Raw genomic sequence first — 19,376 nt, 5'->3', positions numbered from 1 at the left:
TCTATGCACATAGGAGCATAGAAAATCTTCAAACACTCCAGATTCATGCTGTAGACAGAGTTCTACAACTTTCACATTTTAAAAAGATACCTTGAACATCTCATATTATTACGAATAGATTTCCATCCTTCTCTATAGTATTCCCTTTCATGGATATACACTGACTTATTTAAAAACAGTTCTTTTCTCTATTGAGATCTAACTGACATACAGCATTATATTTGTTTCAGGTGTATGATATCATGATTCGATATTTGTGTGTATTGCAAACTGATCACCACAATACCTAGCCAGTTCTCTCTTGATGAACATCTAACTTTTCAGAAATAAGTCAGTATCTGAAATAAGACTAACAAATAGAGATGTTTCATCCCTCTAGGCACACACAAAAAATTCCGGAATCTTCTAAGCGGAGTTTGCTTTACCAAAAGAACTCGTAGGTAGTGTCTCCTAAGAGAAGGTGATGAGTGATCTTAGAAGAGAGGGATAGCTTTATGCCCCAAGAATACTTATTCATCATTTCGATATTGAACACTCAGGCCAATGAAAGTAGCAATAAAAATCACAATAGTGTATTTAGTGACAAAGAAGTAAGAACAAGAGATAATGACACAGGGAGCCGATTCTCAGTCAGATACGTTATGGCTCTCAGACTTCTGGGTTTGTTTTAAGACACCAATTCAGCTGAACAAAATGCATAACTTATTTTCTCTCATGGGCCTCACTGCTATTTATTAAGATAATTGACAGAGATATATGTTTCCAATGCATGATTCAGTTAGTATACCTAGATTAGTGAAAAAGAGACCAGAAGAAATTCATGGTCATTAATGTCAGTTAAATTCCTGTTTTCTATATTTCATATTGTCAGACTAATCCTTCAACCATGATTCATAGGTTAAATAATGCAGTCAGGAGAAGGGCCGAATCAAACCTAATCAGACATAGCCCTTGAATTCAGGTAATTTAGGGTTTTGGTAAGGTGGACAAAACATGTACTCCTTAAATACTGAAGAGAATGTGAACGTTTCTTTTGGGATATCCTGTGCTCATTCATCTTTACCACATCACTTCCCATATACTAAGGAGAAAATGAAGTGGGTAAATGAAATCTTATTTGTATGAGATGGAGGTATGAGCTGCCTGGGCCATCTTTCCCAGCCCAGATTCCCAGAACTGATTCTGGGGAGCTGCTGGTTGGGGGTGGGCGGTGCATGCTTCCTCCGCTCTCCCTTCTTCCCTACAGAGGCTGGGACAAGTAACCTGGCCAGGAAACAATCATGCGTCATTTACAAGTTTAAAAGTAGCTGGTTCCGTACGTGAAGCTCAAAACTAGCTCCCAAAACAAACTGCAGAGCAAAGCTTTGGTCTTAGCGCTCTTATCTGAAGCCCACAACTCTAAGAAGTTAGGCGCAAATCATCCCTCCCATTTAATGGCAGTGGACACTGGCTCAGAGAAGGTTATATGTCTTCTTCACAGCCATATTGCCAGTTAGTAAAATAAGTGAGTTTGAACCTAGAAATCCTTTCTAAGGGTTCACCGTTTTCCTCTTTTCCACGTCTTAACCCTGGCTGCCCCCTAGAACCACCTGGGAGAACCTTGGAAAAACCCACTGGTATGCAAGGTCCATCCCCAGAAATTCTGATTGAGTTTGTCTGGGTAGGGCCTGGGTAAGGGCATTTTGAAGAAGTTTTACAGGTGATTCTAATGCACTCTATTATAGTGCCTCTTAAATTTCATGAATGTTATTTTAAGTAATAAAATGAAACAATAAAGATTAAACAATGTCACCCCTGATGCACGCTCAGGTGCCCACACACACACACACACACACACACAAAATCATAAATCCACAGTAGAAGAATCAGTGTGTGTGCGTGTGTGTGTGTGTGTGTGTGTGTGTGTGTGTGTGTTGTATGTTTCAGTGGGAATCTTGAATCTTGTAAGCTTTGCTGAATATCTAAGATAATTTTTTAAAGTTTATTTATTTATTTTGAGAGAGAGAGCACAGGAGGGGCAGAGAGAGAGAGAAGGGGAGAGAGAGAATCCCAAGCAGGCTCCACACTGTCAACACAGAGCCTGATGCAGGGCTCGAATTCATGAATTGCGAGATCATGACCTGAGCTAAGTCATGCTGGACACTCAACCGACTGAACCACCTAGGTGCCCCTCTGAGATAATGTTTGATAGCATTTTTTTTTATCCAGAAGAGAGCTAGGTACTTAGCCATCTTAAAAATAACACTAATAATGATCTACCAATTCGTAAGCACTTACCAGGTGCCAGGAACATTATAAACATAATGTAATCCTCATGATATCTGTGGGGTAGTTACTGTTACTACCTCCCATTTTAGTAACTAGGAGGCTGAGGAATTGCACAGGGTCACTTGTCACCTGGACAGCAATTGGCAAAGCTGGATTTGAACTAAGGATGTTGGAAGCCAAGGTGTAAACCCTTTAATCATACATAAAATCACACAACTGAAACATGGCCCTAAACGTTACCTGTGGAAAGTATGGTTCTTAGTATTCTTTCATCTTATGATGAAGGCAGATTGTATTGCAGAAATGTCTTTTGTTTCTCCCCTCTCTCCTTCTCGCCCGTCTCCCCTCCCTCCAGCCTCTACCCTCCTCCTCCTCCTCCTCCTCCTCCTCCTTCTCCTCCTCCTCCTCCTCCTTCCTTTCTCTCTCTGCCTCTCTTCCCCCCCCCCCCGCCTCCTCCTCCTCCTCCTCCTCCTTTTCCTAAGAATCCATGACTTATTCATTTCCTACATATGAATTTTACTGTTGCTATCATTACCTGTTATGATTGGGCTGTCCGTGGTGGTCTGGGAAATGATTCTGTTACAAAACATAGAACAATAGAACAGATGATGACTGGAAGGATGGAGGAGTGAGTTGGTGCTCTCTGGTAAAGCTTCCATGGAAGCAGTTGCTCCTATTAAAGAAGGAGTCACCCTGGCCTCCATTTTATTAGTGCTCTGGGAGATGTGCCTTCAGACGCAACAGACCTTAAACAGAGTGCCCAGTGGGTGCTGTTCTGTGTGTGTGTGAGGAACAAAATTCCCATAGACAGTTTTAGGGAAGGCCTGAAAGTTTTGAAAACAAATTTTGCATTATATTTTGTATATTATATTATATTATATTATGCTATATTATATGTAAAATGTAGTATATAAATATATAAAATAGAAAACAAGTTTATATTTTATAATTGTCTTCACTATTTGAATTAATGGTCTCAGAAACTCTTGTTTTTCCTTTTAGCTAATTAACATTCTATCTATACTTTTTAAAACTAACATTCTTGCTTAAATTTGAAATCAGAGTGTTAAATTTATTAGATGGCCTTGTTTTCTCTATTCATTCTTCATAAGAACTCAGCTCAAGTCTAGCCAAATGTGCATTGACACTTCTAAACTAATTTTTATAACCCAATTATATTTCTGTAATTACAGATTATGGTGGAGGGAAATCAGTGATTCTATCAAGGAGCTATTTCTTAACTCAAATTTTGTAAAGCTTTTAATAATATTGTGGCATTTCTCCTATATCAATTCTATTTTTTTTTTTTACATCAAGCTAAATAAAGGGTACCTTCTCCCCTGCTTAACTCTTTTCAATTAAATTTCTTCCTGTCGAGTGGCATTTTCAATATTTGTGGCTCTGGAGGGGAGAATGGGGCTGAAAAGGAGAAATCTACCCCATAGTTTAAAACTTTCACAAAACATTAATTTTGTTTGCATTTGTGTGTTAGAGATGTAGGACTAAGTGGAGTTTATTCTTAAACATCTCTTTACCCTTCACACAAAATTCAGTTACGTAAACACCTATATATGGTGTAAGGTTAGGAGACACTATGGCCATTTGGTGAAATGAATCACCACAATGGTCTTCAACAGAGTACTTACTGCTTTGCAACAGCAGAAGTGAACAGAACACTTGGTAACGACAACGTTTTTGCCCGAGCTTGTCACCTACTGTAGTGGAACACATCGTCTAGGTTGACCTGCCACCTCTTCCGGACCTACACCCCTTGTTTCCAAGACTACCCTGCATTAAGGGGAGGAGACAGGGCCATTGCTCAGACAGATGAACCGAGTCTCGATAACACCTCCCGCAGGGTCACAGCAGTGGAAGACGTTGGCTTAAGCTTGTGGAGAGGGAGTAAAAGCCAGGTGCACACCCAGCTGCAGAGTCTACAAGGTGTTCTTGGCCCACTTTTCGTCCAAGCCTCATATTAATGCACCTGAGGGGGGAGTGTGCATGTTTCAGAGCTTCACTTCTTGTCCATTTCCTGAACTGTAGACCCTCCTCGGCTCTGTTAGTTAGAAACAGGGACACATAGTGCTGCCTGAAAAATAGCAACAACAAGATGGTCCAGGGTGCTATTGTATCTTCTTCTGTGCCAAATTCAGAGCACACCAGCCTGGTGGGTGGTTTGGCACTCACCATAATATGGGTGATAAACTAACTTTTCCATGTACCTGCATTAGGCCGATCAAATCTGTCAGAGTGCTGAATGTCAAGATGTTAATGCCACCAGGAAGTTTGTCTTCCTTGAACAGTGTCATATAGAAGCCTTAATGGTAACTGAATTTTCTTATTTTACCCATGAACACTGTTTATCTTCAACTCTTTCATTTTCTCTCCTATATTTACCCCAGTGGACCTAGTACACGATAAATCCATGAGTCCATAGTAGTCGCACATTCTTTTTTTTTTTTAATATTTATTTATTTTTGAGAGAGAGAGAGAGAGCGTGCCAGAGTGTGAGTGGGGGAGGAGCAGAGAGGGAGGGAGACACAGGATCTGAAACAGGCTCCAGGCTCCAAGCTGTCGGCACAAAGCCTGACGCAGGGCTCGAACCCACAAACCCTGAGGTCATGACCTGAATCGAAGTTGGACACTAAACTGACTGAGCCACCCAGGCGCCCTAATAGTTGCACATTCTTATGGCAGGATAGGATGATGGTCATGACCACAAAGAAACAAATACAAAGCAAATCAAATCTGACAATAGGGCACACACAAAAAAGTGAGGTTTATGCCTGAATGCAAGAAAGTAGGCAAGGATAGGAGTTGAAGATTTCGAGCATCAAGATATTTGAAGGTTTCTCACCTCTTCGCACCTCTCTTCCTTCAATATGTCTTGAAGCCATTTTTTTTTTTCTTCAGTTGGACCAAATTTTGATTAGAAAGAGAGTTTTAAAGGAAACGTTGAAGGCAAGTGACCATGCTACCTCCTGGTTATTTGGTTAAAGTCAGCCCGTGATGTTGATGCCAATTACAGCACAGGGGCTCAAATTATATTTATGAGCAAATGAAAGGGAGAGTGTGTCTCTGATCCACTAGCCATGATTTAAGTTTAGGAAAAATTGTGATTAGATGTTAATATAAAATAAATAGGTGTCCTGTGTGCTCATTTCTTTTATTCTACTGGGGTTTTAGTGGGCCATTAATAAGATCCTTTCTTTAATTCCTGAGTTTATTTTCCCTTTATTACTTACAGAGCTCATTGAAAAATGTGACTTCACATCTGCAGCCAGATAGGCCCGTTCATTGCTCTTGACCCTACATTTTGATTTCAGGACAACCTGCCAAAGGAAAGTTTGGGTCTGATGAAGAGTCCCATTTATGCAGGATTTCTGCCTCCTAAGGGGAGTGGGGTATAGAGGGAAAAAATCAAATTCTTTATGGCTGTGGAGGACCATGAATATCGGACTCTTGTCACTTACCAGGATAACACAGAATTTCTCCTTGTGTGTGAGAAGTCCATTCGCGTGCAAACATGAGGCCAAAAATCGGAGTTTCCCTGCCTCACCACACGCTTTTTTTTTCTGGGCAATCGTGTGGCTTATTTTTGCAGGAAATGGGCAAGGTTGGTATCTTATTGGAGTCATTGTCAGTCAGAATCCAAAGGGTTTTGGACAAACTAAGGTCCTGGGATTTTAGTATTTTCAGTCTAGACTGTTGCACAAACGCTTCCTTTTCTTTCCTTTGCTGCCCTTTTATCTCTGTCTATCTCTTATTTGCTTCCTCTCTCCATCCCTCCCTTTCTCCCTCCTTTCCTCCCTGCCTTCCATTTTCCTCTCTGAGAAACTGGCCCATAATCATGTTAGACTAATTGAAGGATTTCCTAGAGACTCTACAGGTTTAGACTCTTGAAATTTTTTTTTTTACATTTATTTATTTCTGAGAGACAGAGAGAGATAGAGCGTGAGTGGGAGAGGGGCAGAGAGAGGGAGAGACACAGAATCCGAAGCAGGCTCCAGGCTATCAGCACAGGGCCTGACGCGGGGCTCAAACTCACAAACCCCAAGATCATGAACTGAGCTGAAGTCGGACGCTTAATGACTGAGCCACCCAGGCGCCCCAGTTTAGACTCTTTATACTCAGCATCTTACCCTCCCCTGCCTCTGCTTTCCATAACTCATTTTTTTTCTTAAATGTTTATTTTTGAGGGGAGGGGAGGGGCAGAGAGAGAGGGAGACACAGAATCTGAAGCAGGCTCCAGGCTCTGAGCTGTTGACACAGAGCCCGATGCAGGGCTCGAACTCACCAACTGTGAGATCATGACCTGGGCCGAAGTTGGACACTTAACCGACGGAGCCACCCAGGTGCCCCCATAAGTCTTAAGTCTTTCTAGAGACACCTCCTGGCATGTTTGGGCTCTCAATTATTGCTTCCCAATGATTCCTCTATCACAGCTGTCCCTCTTCTCATTTATATCTCAGTAGAATGTTATTTCTTGTCTGGTGATTTTGAAATCTTGAGTTGCCTTTGCTCCATTTAGCTCCCTCTCAAAATTCCTTTTTTGGGAATTTTGTGTGTGTGTTCTTCTACTTGTTTCACTTTAGAATATGCAAATGGGACCTGAAAATTATTATTTTCCATGTTCATATTGATGTCTAAAAGGAGGGGCGCCTGGGTGGCTCAGTCGGTTGAGCAGCCGACTTCGGCTCAGGTCATGATCTTGGGGTCCATGAGTTCGAGCCCCGCGTCAGGCTCTGTGCTGACAGCTCAGAGCCTGGAGCCTGCTTCGGATTCTGTGTCTCCCTCTCTCTGACCCTCCCCTGTTCATGCTCTGTCTCTCTCTGTCTCAAAAATAAATAAACATTAAAAAAATTTTTTTTAAAGGAAAGTGGCTTCCTCACCTATGATTTCTTACTCGTATTTCATATTGCATTTAATTTAAGCAGCTGTCACCATAATATCCAGTGGATGCTTATTTTTGGCCCATCTGAATGTTGAATCCTAAAAAAAGGAAGGAGAGCTCCAAGGTCCTATTTAGCGTACTTAAAGGACAAAAGAGCAGTGGAAAATGAGGACACAACAGTTTTGTGTTTCAGAAGTTTATATTGACTGGATGTTAAGTTGTATGTGGATCAAATAAATAAGACATGATCAAAAAAAAAAAAAAAAAAAAAAAAAAGCCTCACAACTAAGGGACATCTCACAAGTCCGGTAGCATTTTCAGGGGTTTCATGAAAATATTCCTGTATTTGTTTAGCGGTAAAAAACAAATCTGTTCTACCACTTATCCACCTATACACATGTTCCTTAAAATACTACTCTGGGTGGAAAGCTTGTATTGCTTTACGCTTTAGCAGTATTTTATGCACCACACATCAATTGACTGTGAATAATTTTCATCTTCCTACAGTCTAGGATATGGATTATTCAAATCGTGTTTTAAAACTTTTAATACAAAAGGCCACAGAATATCCTGTTAAACCGGCAACTACACATGTGCTTACAAATTGAAAAAGTTAATGAATAAGGAATATAATGAGTGAAGAGATTGTTTTGGTACTTAGAACACAAGGGCATGAGTTTTGACTCCTCTAGTTCATTCTTGAATAAAATTTTCTCAAAATAATGCACAAGTAAAGTTATGTTAATGAACTGCTTTATGATTTATATTTCTGCGGCATAAGCAAATAGCAATATCTGAACATTTGACATCTAAGTGTTTTTTGGTTTTCCTGCTGAATTTAAACATAATAATGAAGAGAATATGTGTATGTATATATGTATATGTGTGTGTGTGTATGCTTATTTTAATGAAATAAGTATTACTCTTCTGCAGACAAATTGAGGGAGAAGAAATATAGACATAATTAGGAAAAGAAAGAGTTTTGGCAGATCAGTAAAAAACGAAGTGTTGATTGTTTGGATGAGTCTCATGCAAAACAGTTATGAGTTTCAAGTTTCCAGTTAGAATCCCTTAATGTTATGAAATACGAGTGGTATCCAAAAAGAAAACCATGAAAATGTCAGGGATACTGTCTCAGGACAAAATGGGAAGTTTTCATGAGTGACAGGTTTAGGTTTATGGTTCCAAAATGACCCTAAAGGAAAGTCCATCCAGCATCCGCAGTGAGACTGAATAACATGGATATTTAAATTTCAGGATTTTACAAACACACACGCATGCATGCATGTGTCTTAAGTCAGTTTTCTGTATAGAAAGTCAGGTGCTTGAGTGCATGTTGCAGAGCATCTGGCCTCTTTTTTTTTTTTTTAGTATTTATTTATTTATTTTTGAGGGAGAGAGAGAGCACGAGCAGGAGAGGGGCAGAGAGAAAGGGCAACACAGAATCTGAAGCAGGCTCCAGGCTCCGTGCTGTCTGCACAGGGCCTGACACGGGCTCGAACTCCCGAACGCGAGATCATGACCTGAGCTGAAGTCGGTTGCCCAACTGACTGAGCCACCCAGGAGCCCCAAAGCATCTGGCCTCTTAATACACAAGAGTAACAACATGTTCTACAGGCTTGGGTTTCCCCCACCGACCCCACCCCAGGGAGGAGATGGTTGGTGGTGGTGGAGGATTTAATTCCATTCATTCCTCGGTGCCATTTACTGCCCTGGGTAATCTTCATCTCTTTTGTCTCTCCTAAAGTCATTTGTGGACTTGGCTGAACAAACTTTGTTCACCTGGAATTCAAAGTATCTGAGGCTAATGCAAAGGCAGACCCATCAATTATGTTAGTGCCAACTCTTCTTCGTTAGTCCCAATTTTCCTTTGCTAATTGAGAATTGAATATTTAAAAAAACATTTTATCTTATTTTATTTTATTCTATTTTATGTTTTAAACCCATCATCCCTTTAGCCCATCCCCTCACTCACCTCCCCTCCAGCAACCCTCAGTTTGTTCTCTGTATTTAAGAGTCTCTTATGGTTTGTCTCCCTCTGCTTTTATCTTATTTTTCCTTCCCTTCCCCTATGTTCACCCATTGTGTGTCTTGAATTCCACATATGAGTTTAATCATATGGTATTTTTCTTTCCATATATGAGCGAAGTCATACGATTTTGGCTTAGCATAATATACTCTAGTGTTCATCCATGTTGTTGCATTCCATTGTATATGATTCTACCACGTCTTCTTTATCCATTCATGACTTGATGGCCACTTGGGCTCTTTCCACAGTTTGGCCATTGTTGATAGTGCTACTATAGACATTAGGGTGCATGGGCCCCTTTGAATCAGCATTTTTGTATCCTTTGGATAAACACCTAGTAGTGCAATTGCTGGGTCCTAGGGTAATTTTATTTTTAACTTTGAGGGACCTCCATACTGTTTTCCAGGGTGGCTGCACCAGTGTGCATTCCCACCAGCAATGCAAGAGGGTTCCCCTTTCTCCACATCCTCGCCAACGTCTGTTGTTTCCTGAGTTGTCCATTTTAGCCATTCTGACAGGTACGAGGTGGTATCTCATTGTGATTTTGACATTAGATTGAGAATTGGATAAATATCGCATCATCCCTTCCGTAAGGCATGGGCGCTCTGAGCTGCAGAAGGGCCCATGGATAAGAACAGAGAAGCAACAGCCTGGAAATAGGAGAGGTAGGGGTGTGCTGTCATGGGGGCAGAGGGACCAGCAGTTGGCAGCTTCCAGGGGAGAGAAGGGGCCAATGGAAAGGAGAATGAATTATGCCTGACCCAGAGGGAGAAGGGATGGGAATTTAAGCAAGGAGACGCAGTCACCGGGACCAGGGTGCAGAGGGAGCGTTTAGACACAGAAACAAGGTGGTTGTCTGATTACAAATCACAGGGCACAGGGACAGAGCGGGACTAGAAGGCTGACATACATGAGTGCTCTTTATAGTGCCCATGACAGACGTGGTGAAGTAGGGTGATGACAATGGCCACCTCGGAGAGTTACTTGGAGGATTAACTAAGATCATTCATACAAAGAGTGAAGCGCAGTGTTTGGTGCACAGAGACCACTACTATGCATTCTCTGTTTTTATGATTGTCATCCATTGACTTATTGTGCCTTCCCTCTCTACGGGAATTTTCCTTGTAGAAGAAATGGAAATGCTCCTCCACCTCTGCCTTCTGTGTGTCTATCACTCACCACACTTCTTGAAGCTCCTTAGCCACTTGGCTTTCTTTTTTAAAAATAAATTTTTAAAAAAATGTTTGTTTATTTTTGAGAGATGGAGCATGAGTGGGGGAGGGGCAGAGAGAGAGAGAGAGACAGAATCTGAAGCAGGCGTCAGGCTCCGAGCTGTCAGCACAGAGCCCAATGAGGGGCTTGAACTCAAGAACCGCGAGATCGTGACCTGAGCCAAAGTCGGCGCTTAACCAACTGAGCCACCCAGGTGCCCCACAACTTGGCTTTCTTGACCCTAACCTTATATTCTTAGTTTTCTCACCCCTCATTCTATTTAACTTGCTGCTTATTTTTTCTGCTTTCCCGAAACAGGCATTCCCCAAGGTTCAATCCTTGGTTCTCTTCTATATTCTTCTATATTCTCATCACCTTCAGTAACTTCAACTAACATTTCTCTGTGTATCTGTTGACCATATCTACCTGGATACTTGGTTTTCCCCTTACCAGCATCATGTTGGAGCCTAGACAAGTCTTTCCTACAAACCCACTCCACCTAAGAGAATAAGGATGAGCACTTATTAAACTCTTACTGTGTGCCAGATAGTGTTCTTAACTTTACGTGTGTATCTGACTCAATAGAAGTAAGCAGCTGAGCTGGGATTCAAACTCAGGCAGTCTGACTCTGTGTTTGTTCCTCTTGACCTACTTATATCTGTGGAGTAGGCCCAGCCTTCCATTCACCTTGGCTCTTCCCTCTCCCTCACCTCCCACATTTAATGAATGGACGGAGCTCATAGGATATACCTGGGTTGGAAATCTCTTTGTCTAGTCTTGCTTCCTCCCTCTCTTTCAGACTTTTGTTCCTCTCACCTGGACTGCTGAACTAACAACTACCCTCTAGTCTCTCCGTTCCACATCAGTGGCCTTCAAACATTTCTACTTTCAAATACATTTTACATGAAAGCCCTAAATGTACAGCAGACAAAGGCAGTGGAGCTCTGATGGAAGTTGGGGAGGAACCCAGATTCCCACCTGCTCTGTGCTGACATTGTCCTCCATGGTGGCTCCTGGTGCCTCAGTGGAAACTTTGGGGTGTAGAATCCACTACTAAGCCAAAATATTGGATAATTTATTTATGACACAGCTCTCAGTGGACTCTCCCCGCCGCCCCCCCCCCCCCCCCCCCCCACCCCCCGAAACATTCCATGGTTCAAAGACTTGGTGATGAGGTCATGGGGGCCCCACCCTCTTTTCAAGTTCGTTTGTGTTCTTTCATTGCCCCCACCAGGACTCTAAAGTCTAGTCTAGATGAACTAGACTATTATTTCCTTTTCTCAAACATCTGCAGTTTCTTTCCTCCATGCCTTTGACTTTGCACCAAATTTCTGTTTATTTAAATGCTGTTCATTCTTCTGAAACAACAGCTCCTCCAGGAAGCCTTTGCCCACTGGCCTAACCATCTGAACCCTGAGAACATGTTGTGCCTCCTTTTGGCATCCACCTTGTGTTTTGTGTTAGGATTATTGTAAACATGTGTTCTACTTCCCCTTTGATGATAACCTCTCAGGGGTTGTTCTCGTTATACGCTGTGGTGCCAACACTAAACATACAGCCTTAAACCAAGACCCACCGAACACAAATGTATTGCGTATAGTGAAAACAATTTAGTCATTTGGTAAGTATTGGGGGGTACTGGTTAAGCAAAGTTTTAGGCCCTGGGAATACGAGATCCCAGTTTTTATGGCATGGACAGCGGGTATGGACACATGTGAGCAGATATGATAAGGTCCTCCTCTACAGAAGTATACATTTCACACAGTTTTAGACATTGTAGAAGAAAGAAGTCATCAAGTCCAGCTGACCCAAGTCCCTTGTTTTGCTCAAAGAGATGGAATGATTGGACCAAGGTCAGTGGCCAAACCTGGGTGAGAAAGACCCCATTGTCTGGGCATTATGTCATGGCTTTTAGGCCACATCTGATTGGCCCCTAAGCATAATATATTACTGGCTTGGAAAAATGTGTGAAACAGAGATTGTTCTTTGCAAGATTAACTTTATATCCTATTTTCTCTTCCACTTTTTATTTATTGAAATTTTTTTAAACATTTATTTACTCTTGAGAGAGAGAGACAGAGAGACAAAGCATGAGCAGGGGAGGGGCAAAGTGAGAGAGGGACACAGAATCTGAAGCAGACTCCAGGCTCTGAGTTGTCAGCACAGAGCCTGATGCTGGACTCAAACCCACGAACCACGAAATCATGACCTGAGCTGGGTTGGATGCTTAAGTGACTGAGCCACCCAGGTGCCCCTCTGTCCATGTTTATAATGATTGAGTCTTTTCTATTTTCCTCCTTCCCTCCCCTTCTCCACCCCTGCCTGCCCCCACCCCCACCCAAACAATCATGTGAACAATGTATGTAGTTATGTATTGCTCTACCACTCATCTCAGTTAATAAATTACCCGTGACATCGCCTAGACCCTGAAACGTCCTGAGGTTAGGAGTCAGGGAAGGAATCTTCTCCCATATTCTTTATCAGGTACATTCTAGCTTGAGCTGTCTTAAGTGATTAAGGTGTGCTAGAGTGAATTTTAACAACTCAGGGAGATGGGGTTGCAGGCAGCTCCCAAAGAGAGAGGGAGCTTACGTGATACGTAACATGTTTCATGTTCAACAAACATACGTATATCTAGACATAGGTACATTTTGATATTTATTGAGATTTCATGGGACACATAGAACACATGGGACACATGGGACACATAGAAATACATTAGAAGATCTGAACATGTATAAATAAGCATTGAGAGGCTCTGTAAAGTATTTTTAATGCAAGGGGAATGTGAGAAACATTTAGGCAGTAAGCATGCTTTGACGTTAATTGTGTTAGTTGTTGAAGGGTGAGTTGGAAGGAAGCAAGGGAAGAAAGGTGGACCATTATGCTTAAAGACCCAACGGTGGAAAGCTTAGTAATGGGCATTAGAGGGTTATCTATAGGAGACAGGTGCCAGAGTTGAAGTAGTGGGCATTTGGGGGTCGATTCTAATAACATTTCCGCTTTACAGACTTCTCCACGTGACATTTGAAGAATGTTGTGGAAGGTTTCTGCACTCTAGCCAGACGAAGGAATTCCCCATTCTTTGTCGATCTGTGCAGTCCCACTGGATATATTTGCTTATAAGCTATTTGAGGCAAGGGCCATATTTTCCCACAGCCTCTAACACAATGCTTTACACATAGTAGGTACTCAATAAGGATTTGTCAAGCGTATGAATGCATAGGGTTTCCATAAAGGCATGATCCAAGGTCGTGCAGGTGGTTGTTCCTCCATTTTTATTGCCATTCGGAACTTACAGCTCCCCTAGCAACTATAACTTGTACCCCTCGAGCATATGTGGTATTTAGTATTTCTGTATGTGGTGTCAACTTTCATGTCGTAATATACTATATACGTAACTGGTTAACTTACAGTTGTTTTGGGAACCACAGGCTTTTTCCCATCTAAAATAAGCCCTTGCTAGCCATCCTAGTCTATGAAGAGGTAACATTCATCGCATGACCTTTCCATGCCTAACTCTCTCCCCCTGACCCTGGCCCCCCAGTTTGGTAGACACATCCAGTTACAAACATATGTTTTAGTTATAATCACAAATCTGTGCTAAATAGCCTTTTTGCTAGTAGCACTATGACATTAATATTTCTTTTTTATATTAAAAGTTTTTTAAGCTTGTTTATTTTGGGAGAGAGCATTTGCACAAGTGGGGTAGAGAGAAGGAGAGACAGAATCCCAAGCAGGCTCTGCACCATCAGCAGGGAGCCTGATGGGGTCGAACTCAAAAACCATGAGATCGTGACCTAAGCTGAAATCAGATGCTCAACTGACTGAGCCACCCAGGCATTAATATTTCTAAAGGCCACTTTTATACTTACTATTATTTTGTCAGGGGTACTTTTATATTATATGTGTATTTTGAAAAAAGGGATCAATTCAAGAGATGGTCTGGTTATGTGAGAAGGTCCTAGAGACAATGACATAGAACAAATATGTTTTCTTCTCCTTGTGCAACCAAAGATGAAAGATAATGGCTTTGTTTGCCTAAAGTAGATACCATAACTTTTCTTTTTCTGTTCATAATTACAAAAATTTTGACAGTTTCTTGAAGCCAAGAAAAATAACTACACTTCATCTTAGTTCTTCTTGTATTTATTTATTTTATTTTGAGAGAGAGAGAGAAAGAGAGAGAGAGAGAGAGAGAGAGAGAGAGAGAGACAGGGAGAGTGGGGAAGGAGTAGAGAGAGAGAGGGAGAGACACAATCTTAAGGTGGCTCCATGCAGAGCATGGGCTCGACACAGGGCTCGACCTCATGACCCTGAGATCATGATCTGAGGTGAAATCAAAAGTCAGAGACTTAAGCTGTTGAGCCACCCAGGTGCTCATTAGTTCTTCTTGTAATTCAGCTTTATGAACAGAAAGCCAAGGAAAGGGGGCAGTGTGCTGGTGGGGGTGTGGTATTAAAGGAAGTCTTATATCCTCTGATATAAGTCAAAAATGACATGTTCCATATTCTTTGTTTGAATAGACTGATAAATGAATTTATACCTAAGTGTTAATATGTGAACTACCACATAGCATTTATAGTTCATTTATAGTTTAAAAGGAATTTCATGGTATTATAGTATATTAACCTTCAATATTAATGTGATGATAGAGATTTCACATTGGGTAGGTGGGAGAGATGTCTCTGGGTGAATAGTTCACTCACCCCCTCAACCCATACCACTTAAAAGGCCACTTCCTCTGCCCTTATGCAATGCTTGTACTTGTTAGTGCCTGTATGGTTTGCAGGCAGTTTAAAAATGACCGCTTATGGGTCTAGTAGCACTCAGTTCCCATACTGAGACAAAAGATACTAGAAAGATCATTTTGCATCACAGCCAGTTTTGGTTTTTTTCTTCTCCTTTTCTTTCTGTCTTTTTTTTTTTTTTTTTTTTTGCATTAGGTTAGAGTTCATAATCAGAGTTGAAGACAGGTCAGTGATGATTGATTAATTAATTCATGTGATTTTTATCGGGTACTGGCTATGGGCCAGGCACTACATAACGTATGAGAGAGAGAATGATAACCGAGATAATTGTGGTCGTCGTCCTCATCTAGATTGCTGTGTACATAAGGAAAGAAATGAAAAACCAGTGAAAAAGAAAGAAAAATACTAAACTGTAGTAACTACCAAGACGGGAATAAAAAATTTTGCTAAGATGGTGAATTATGATTGGAGGTGTAAAACCTACTTTTGATGAGGGGTTAGGGGAAGGCTGCGTTTAAGCTAAGTTCTGAAGGTTGGATGGTCATCTTGTGGAGAACAGGGATGGTGATGGGGTAAAAAGAGATGGGGATGATGCTGATGGTAGAAATGATGGTGGAGTTGGTGGTGGTGATGTGATAATGATGACGGTGATGGAGATCATAGTGGTGATAGGGATTAGGAGCCATGATGAGGATTAAAACTACTCTATGGTAAAAACAACGGAGCTACGTCAAATGTTACTCTTTGACATTTTGCCAAAGAAGACCTAGAAATAAAAACAATTAGAATAATATTATATAACTTATGTAATCTTACCTTTGCCTGGGAACAAGGTACCCTCGAAACTATACCCAGACCAAGCAATAATTCTGCAACTTTTGTATTTTCTTTTGTAGCTGATGAATCATAGAAAATAAAACAAAACAAAACAGAGTGACTACTCTCATCCTGTTCTTCTGTAGGCAAAATCCAGGAGTTTTGAAAACAGTTTCTTTCTTTTTATGTATTTATTTTTAATGTTTATTTATTTTTGAGACAGAGAGAGACAGAGCATGAACGGGGGAGGGTCAGAGAGAGAGAGACACAGAATCCGAAACAGGCTCCAGGCTCCGAGCTGTCAGCACAGAGCCCAACGCGGGGCTCAAACTCACGGGCTGTGAGATCATGACCTGAGCCGAAGTCGGATGCTTAACCGTCTGAGCCACCCAGGCACCCCGAAAACAGTTTCTTAATACAGTACTACCTTTGCCTTGAGGTCAATGATTGACAAGTATTAGGGAGAAAAATAACATTTTGGGGGGCAGGAAAATAATTACTGACCAGCGGTTTTGTTAATTTATTGATTTGATCAATTTCTATAATGCACTAAGTGTATTTTTCTCTTCAGGGAGAATTTCTGAATATTTCCTGATGGTTATCTCCTCCTTCCCTGCCATATGCTCTTCCCTCTTTTCCTTCTCCTTCTTCTCCTACCAAATCATCCTTAGCATCGACATGTGAAGGTTTCACTGAGGAGCAGGTTATTAATGCTAAGTGGCATCACAAGAGATGGTGTTTTAAAATTGGCTGAGTTGCTGTTAATTATATGCACTCTTACTCATTATCTATGGCAGAGCACTTACAGAAAACCAGCACATTTTATTTATCTTTTGTTTCTGAATTTGAGATTTAAGAACATGGAAAGAATCTCAGTTATTTTGTTAACTGGAAAAAGCGAGTTATAAAACTAATTTTATACTAAGAGCTTAATTTTATATTATGAAATCTATATTATACTATGAAAACATAAGATGCATATATACATAATTTTATATGCCTACAAAGGCCATCAAGATAATAAGAAGTTAATCTTTTTTTTTTAATTTTTTTTTTTAACGTTTATTTATTTTTGAGACAGAGAGAGACAGAGCATGAGCAGGGGAGGGTCAGAGAGAGAGGGAGACACAGAATCTGAAACGGGCTCCAGGCTCTGAGCTGTCAGCACAGAGCCCGACGCAGGGCTCGAACTCACGGACCGTGAGATCATGACCTGAGCCGAAGTCGGCCGCTTAACTGACTGAGCCACCCAGGCGCCCCAAGATGTTAATCTTTTGAGAGTGGGATATTTTGAGAAAATTTTCTGTTTTTTCTTTTCCTAAATTCTGAAATTTCAGAGAAAAGGGATACTTTAGAAATAAACTACAAACAAAACATTAACTTGTTTTGGCCCTTGGCCTGGTATTCCTAGCCATTTCGAAAATAATCAGAGATTTGGGTGAACAAACTGTGTTCTCTTTTGTTGCTTTATATTAGCATTCACACACAAAAAGGAAAGATCTGGTGTCTTAAAAGAGGACAGTGGTTAAATATATTAAAGGTAATAGATCGTGTGACATTAAAATTACATTTTCAAAGAAATTGAATAACCATTATAATTCGTCATGTTATGTGGAAAAAATTAGTTTATGTAGTAAAATAAGAATTATGTAAAAGCAAAAATGTATGTGTGTAGGAGAAAAGACCACAAATAAATAACCATAATTTGGGCCACGGCAGTTTCTAGGTGTGCGGAATCATGTTTCTTCATTTTTCGATGACCAGGTATCCCCTTTAAAATGAAATATATAAACATTATTATATTAAAAAAAAAAAAAGAATCAGAACAAGATGACCCAGAAAGGAATCATTCAGATGTTTTGGTGAAAATAACCCTGGAAACATGTTACTTTTCTCTGTGTTCATCCAGTGGCTCAAGTAAACAATAGCAAATAATACCATTGAATTTCTCAGACACTGTCTAAACTCTAGAGAAATTCAAAGAAATCTCAAGCTTCAGGGTTGGACTATTGGATTGTCTAACTGGTTATAGCTTGGACGTATTATTGTTAATATGATTATTAGACACGTTACCAACTCAGTGCAATTGATCAGGAGAGTTCAAACACATCAGGAAGCCACAGGAGAGTTTCCTAAAGACTTGCTTACATACTTCCATACAAATGGAATACGAATCAGCTGTATTCACCTCAGTGCCCGGTTCAGCTGCCGGACAAACCCACTGTATGAACTGACCCAATCGCTTGGGCGTCCTTGGACCTCTGGCTTAGGGGAAGAGAACTGTGGGCTGGCAGCGCCTGGTACAGAGGAGGCCCTCAATAAATGGGTGACTGGTCAGGGGCAGCTAAACGCGTCTGATCCCGACTATATCCCATTCCATGGTTTTAACCGGAAAGTAGGCACTTTATGTGTGATATTTACATGAATGGTACCTGCCTGGGGTAAAAAGGTAAAAACGGAAGAGTAATTGTGTTAACAGTAATAACAAGTTACTGAAAATCATGGCTGCCAATTACTGTGCACCTGTGTGTGCCAGGCCCCCACAAGCCAGGCCTTCAAGATCACCAGGGGCGCCCCCCCCCAGGCCTTCAAGATCACCAGGGGCGCCCCCCCCCACCCCCCAGTTGCTAGAGGACTTGTCTTTTCCTGATGGTTATAACATGGAAAGAAACACAATGGCCAGGCTCTCGGCTCACGTGATGTCTAATGCCCTTCACCGCCTCCCCCCGCTGCCCCCGTCCACCTTTCCTTTTAGTCTGCACCCTGATGGTGTTCCATCTCTGTCCGAGGCAGATGAGATTCAAGGTGAGAGAAAGAACAAATCCTGTAAGGTAATTCTGTCACTCACCTCATCTTCATAATCTTCCCTGAGCTTCCTCTGCGGCTCACCCCGGTATTGATCGAGTCACAGGCTATAGCAGACCGAGGCAGGGGGCTGGAAACCTTTCCGCGCCACCCGCGCCAGTGCGCCCGTCTCAGCTCCGAGAAGAAAAGCCTGCTGTGAAAACAATCAGTGCATTCGCTTTAGATCTAAGTGATTCCAACTAGGTCGATGCTTCATGCTGATGTGTTGAAAACATTTAAAAAATTTCTCAGAGTTTGATTTCCACTGGAACATTATGGCATGTGTCTGCAGTTGTTATTTTCCACGAACGCAGCCGACGACTGCTTCCTGCCACAGCACACAAAAGCAGTGGGGACACGGAGGCTTTTTGTCTGCGTGGAGGTTTACTGCGAATGCTTTTTGGGGAAGAGGGAGGAACACGTGCCCAGGTTTGGTTGATAAGCCGCGTGTGATCTTGACCGACGGCGTTAGGGGTTTTTATTATTGTTTGTTTGGCTCCCGAAGTGAATGTGAGCCAGGGCTGACCAAGTACAAATGCGGGCAAATGGACAACTCCCCGGT

Source organism: Panthera uncia, chromosome A2 (assembly GCF_023721935.1).
Source record: "Panthera uncia isolate 11264 chromosome A2, Puncia_PCG_1.0, whole genome shotgun sequence".
Classification (NCBI taxonomy): domain Eukaryota; kingdom Metazoa; phylum Chordata; class Mammalia; order Carnivora; family Felidae; genus Panthera; species Panthera uncia.
The sequence above is the reverse complement of the archived record's forward strand: the minus strand, read 5'-3'. Positions refer to the sequence as shown.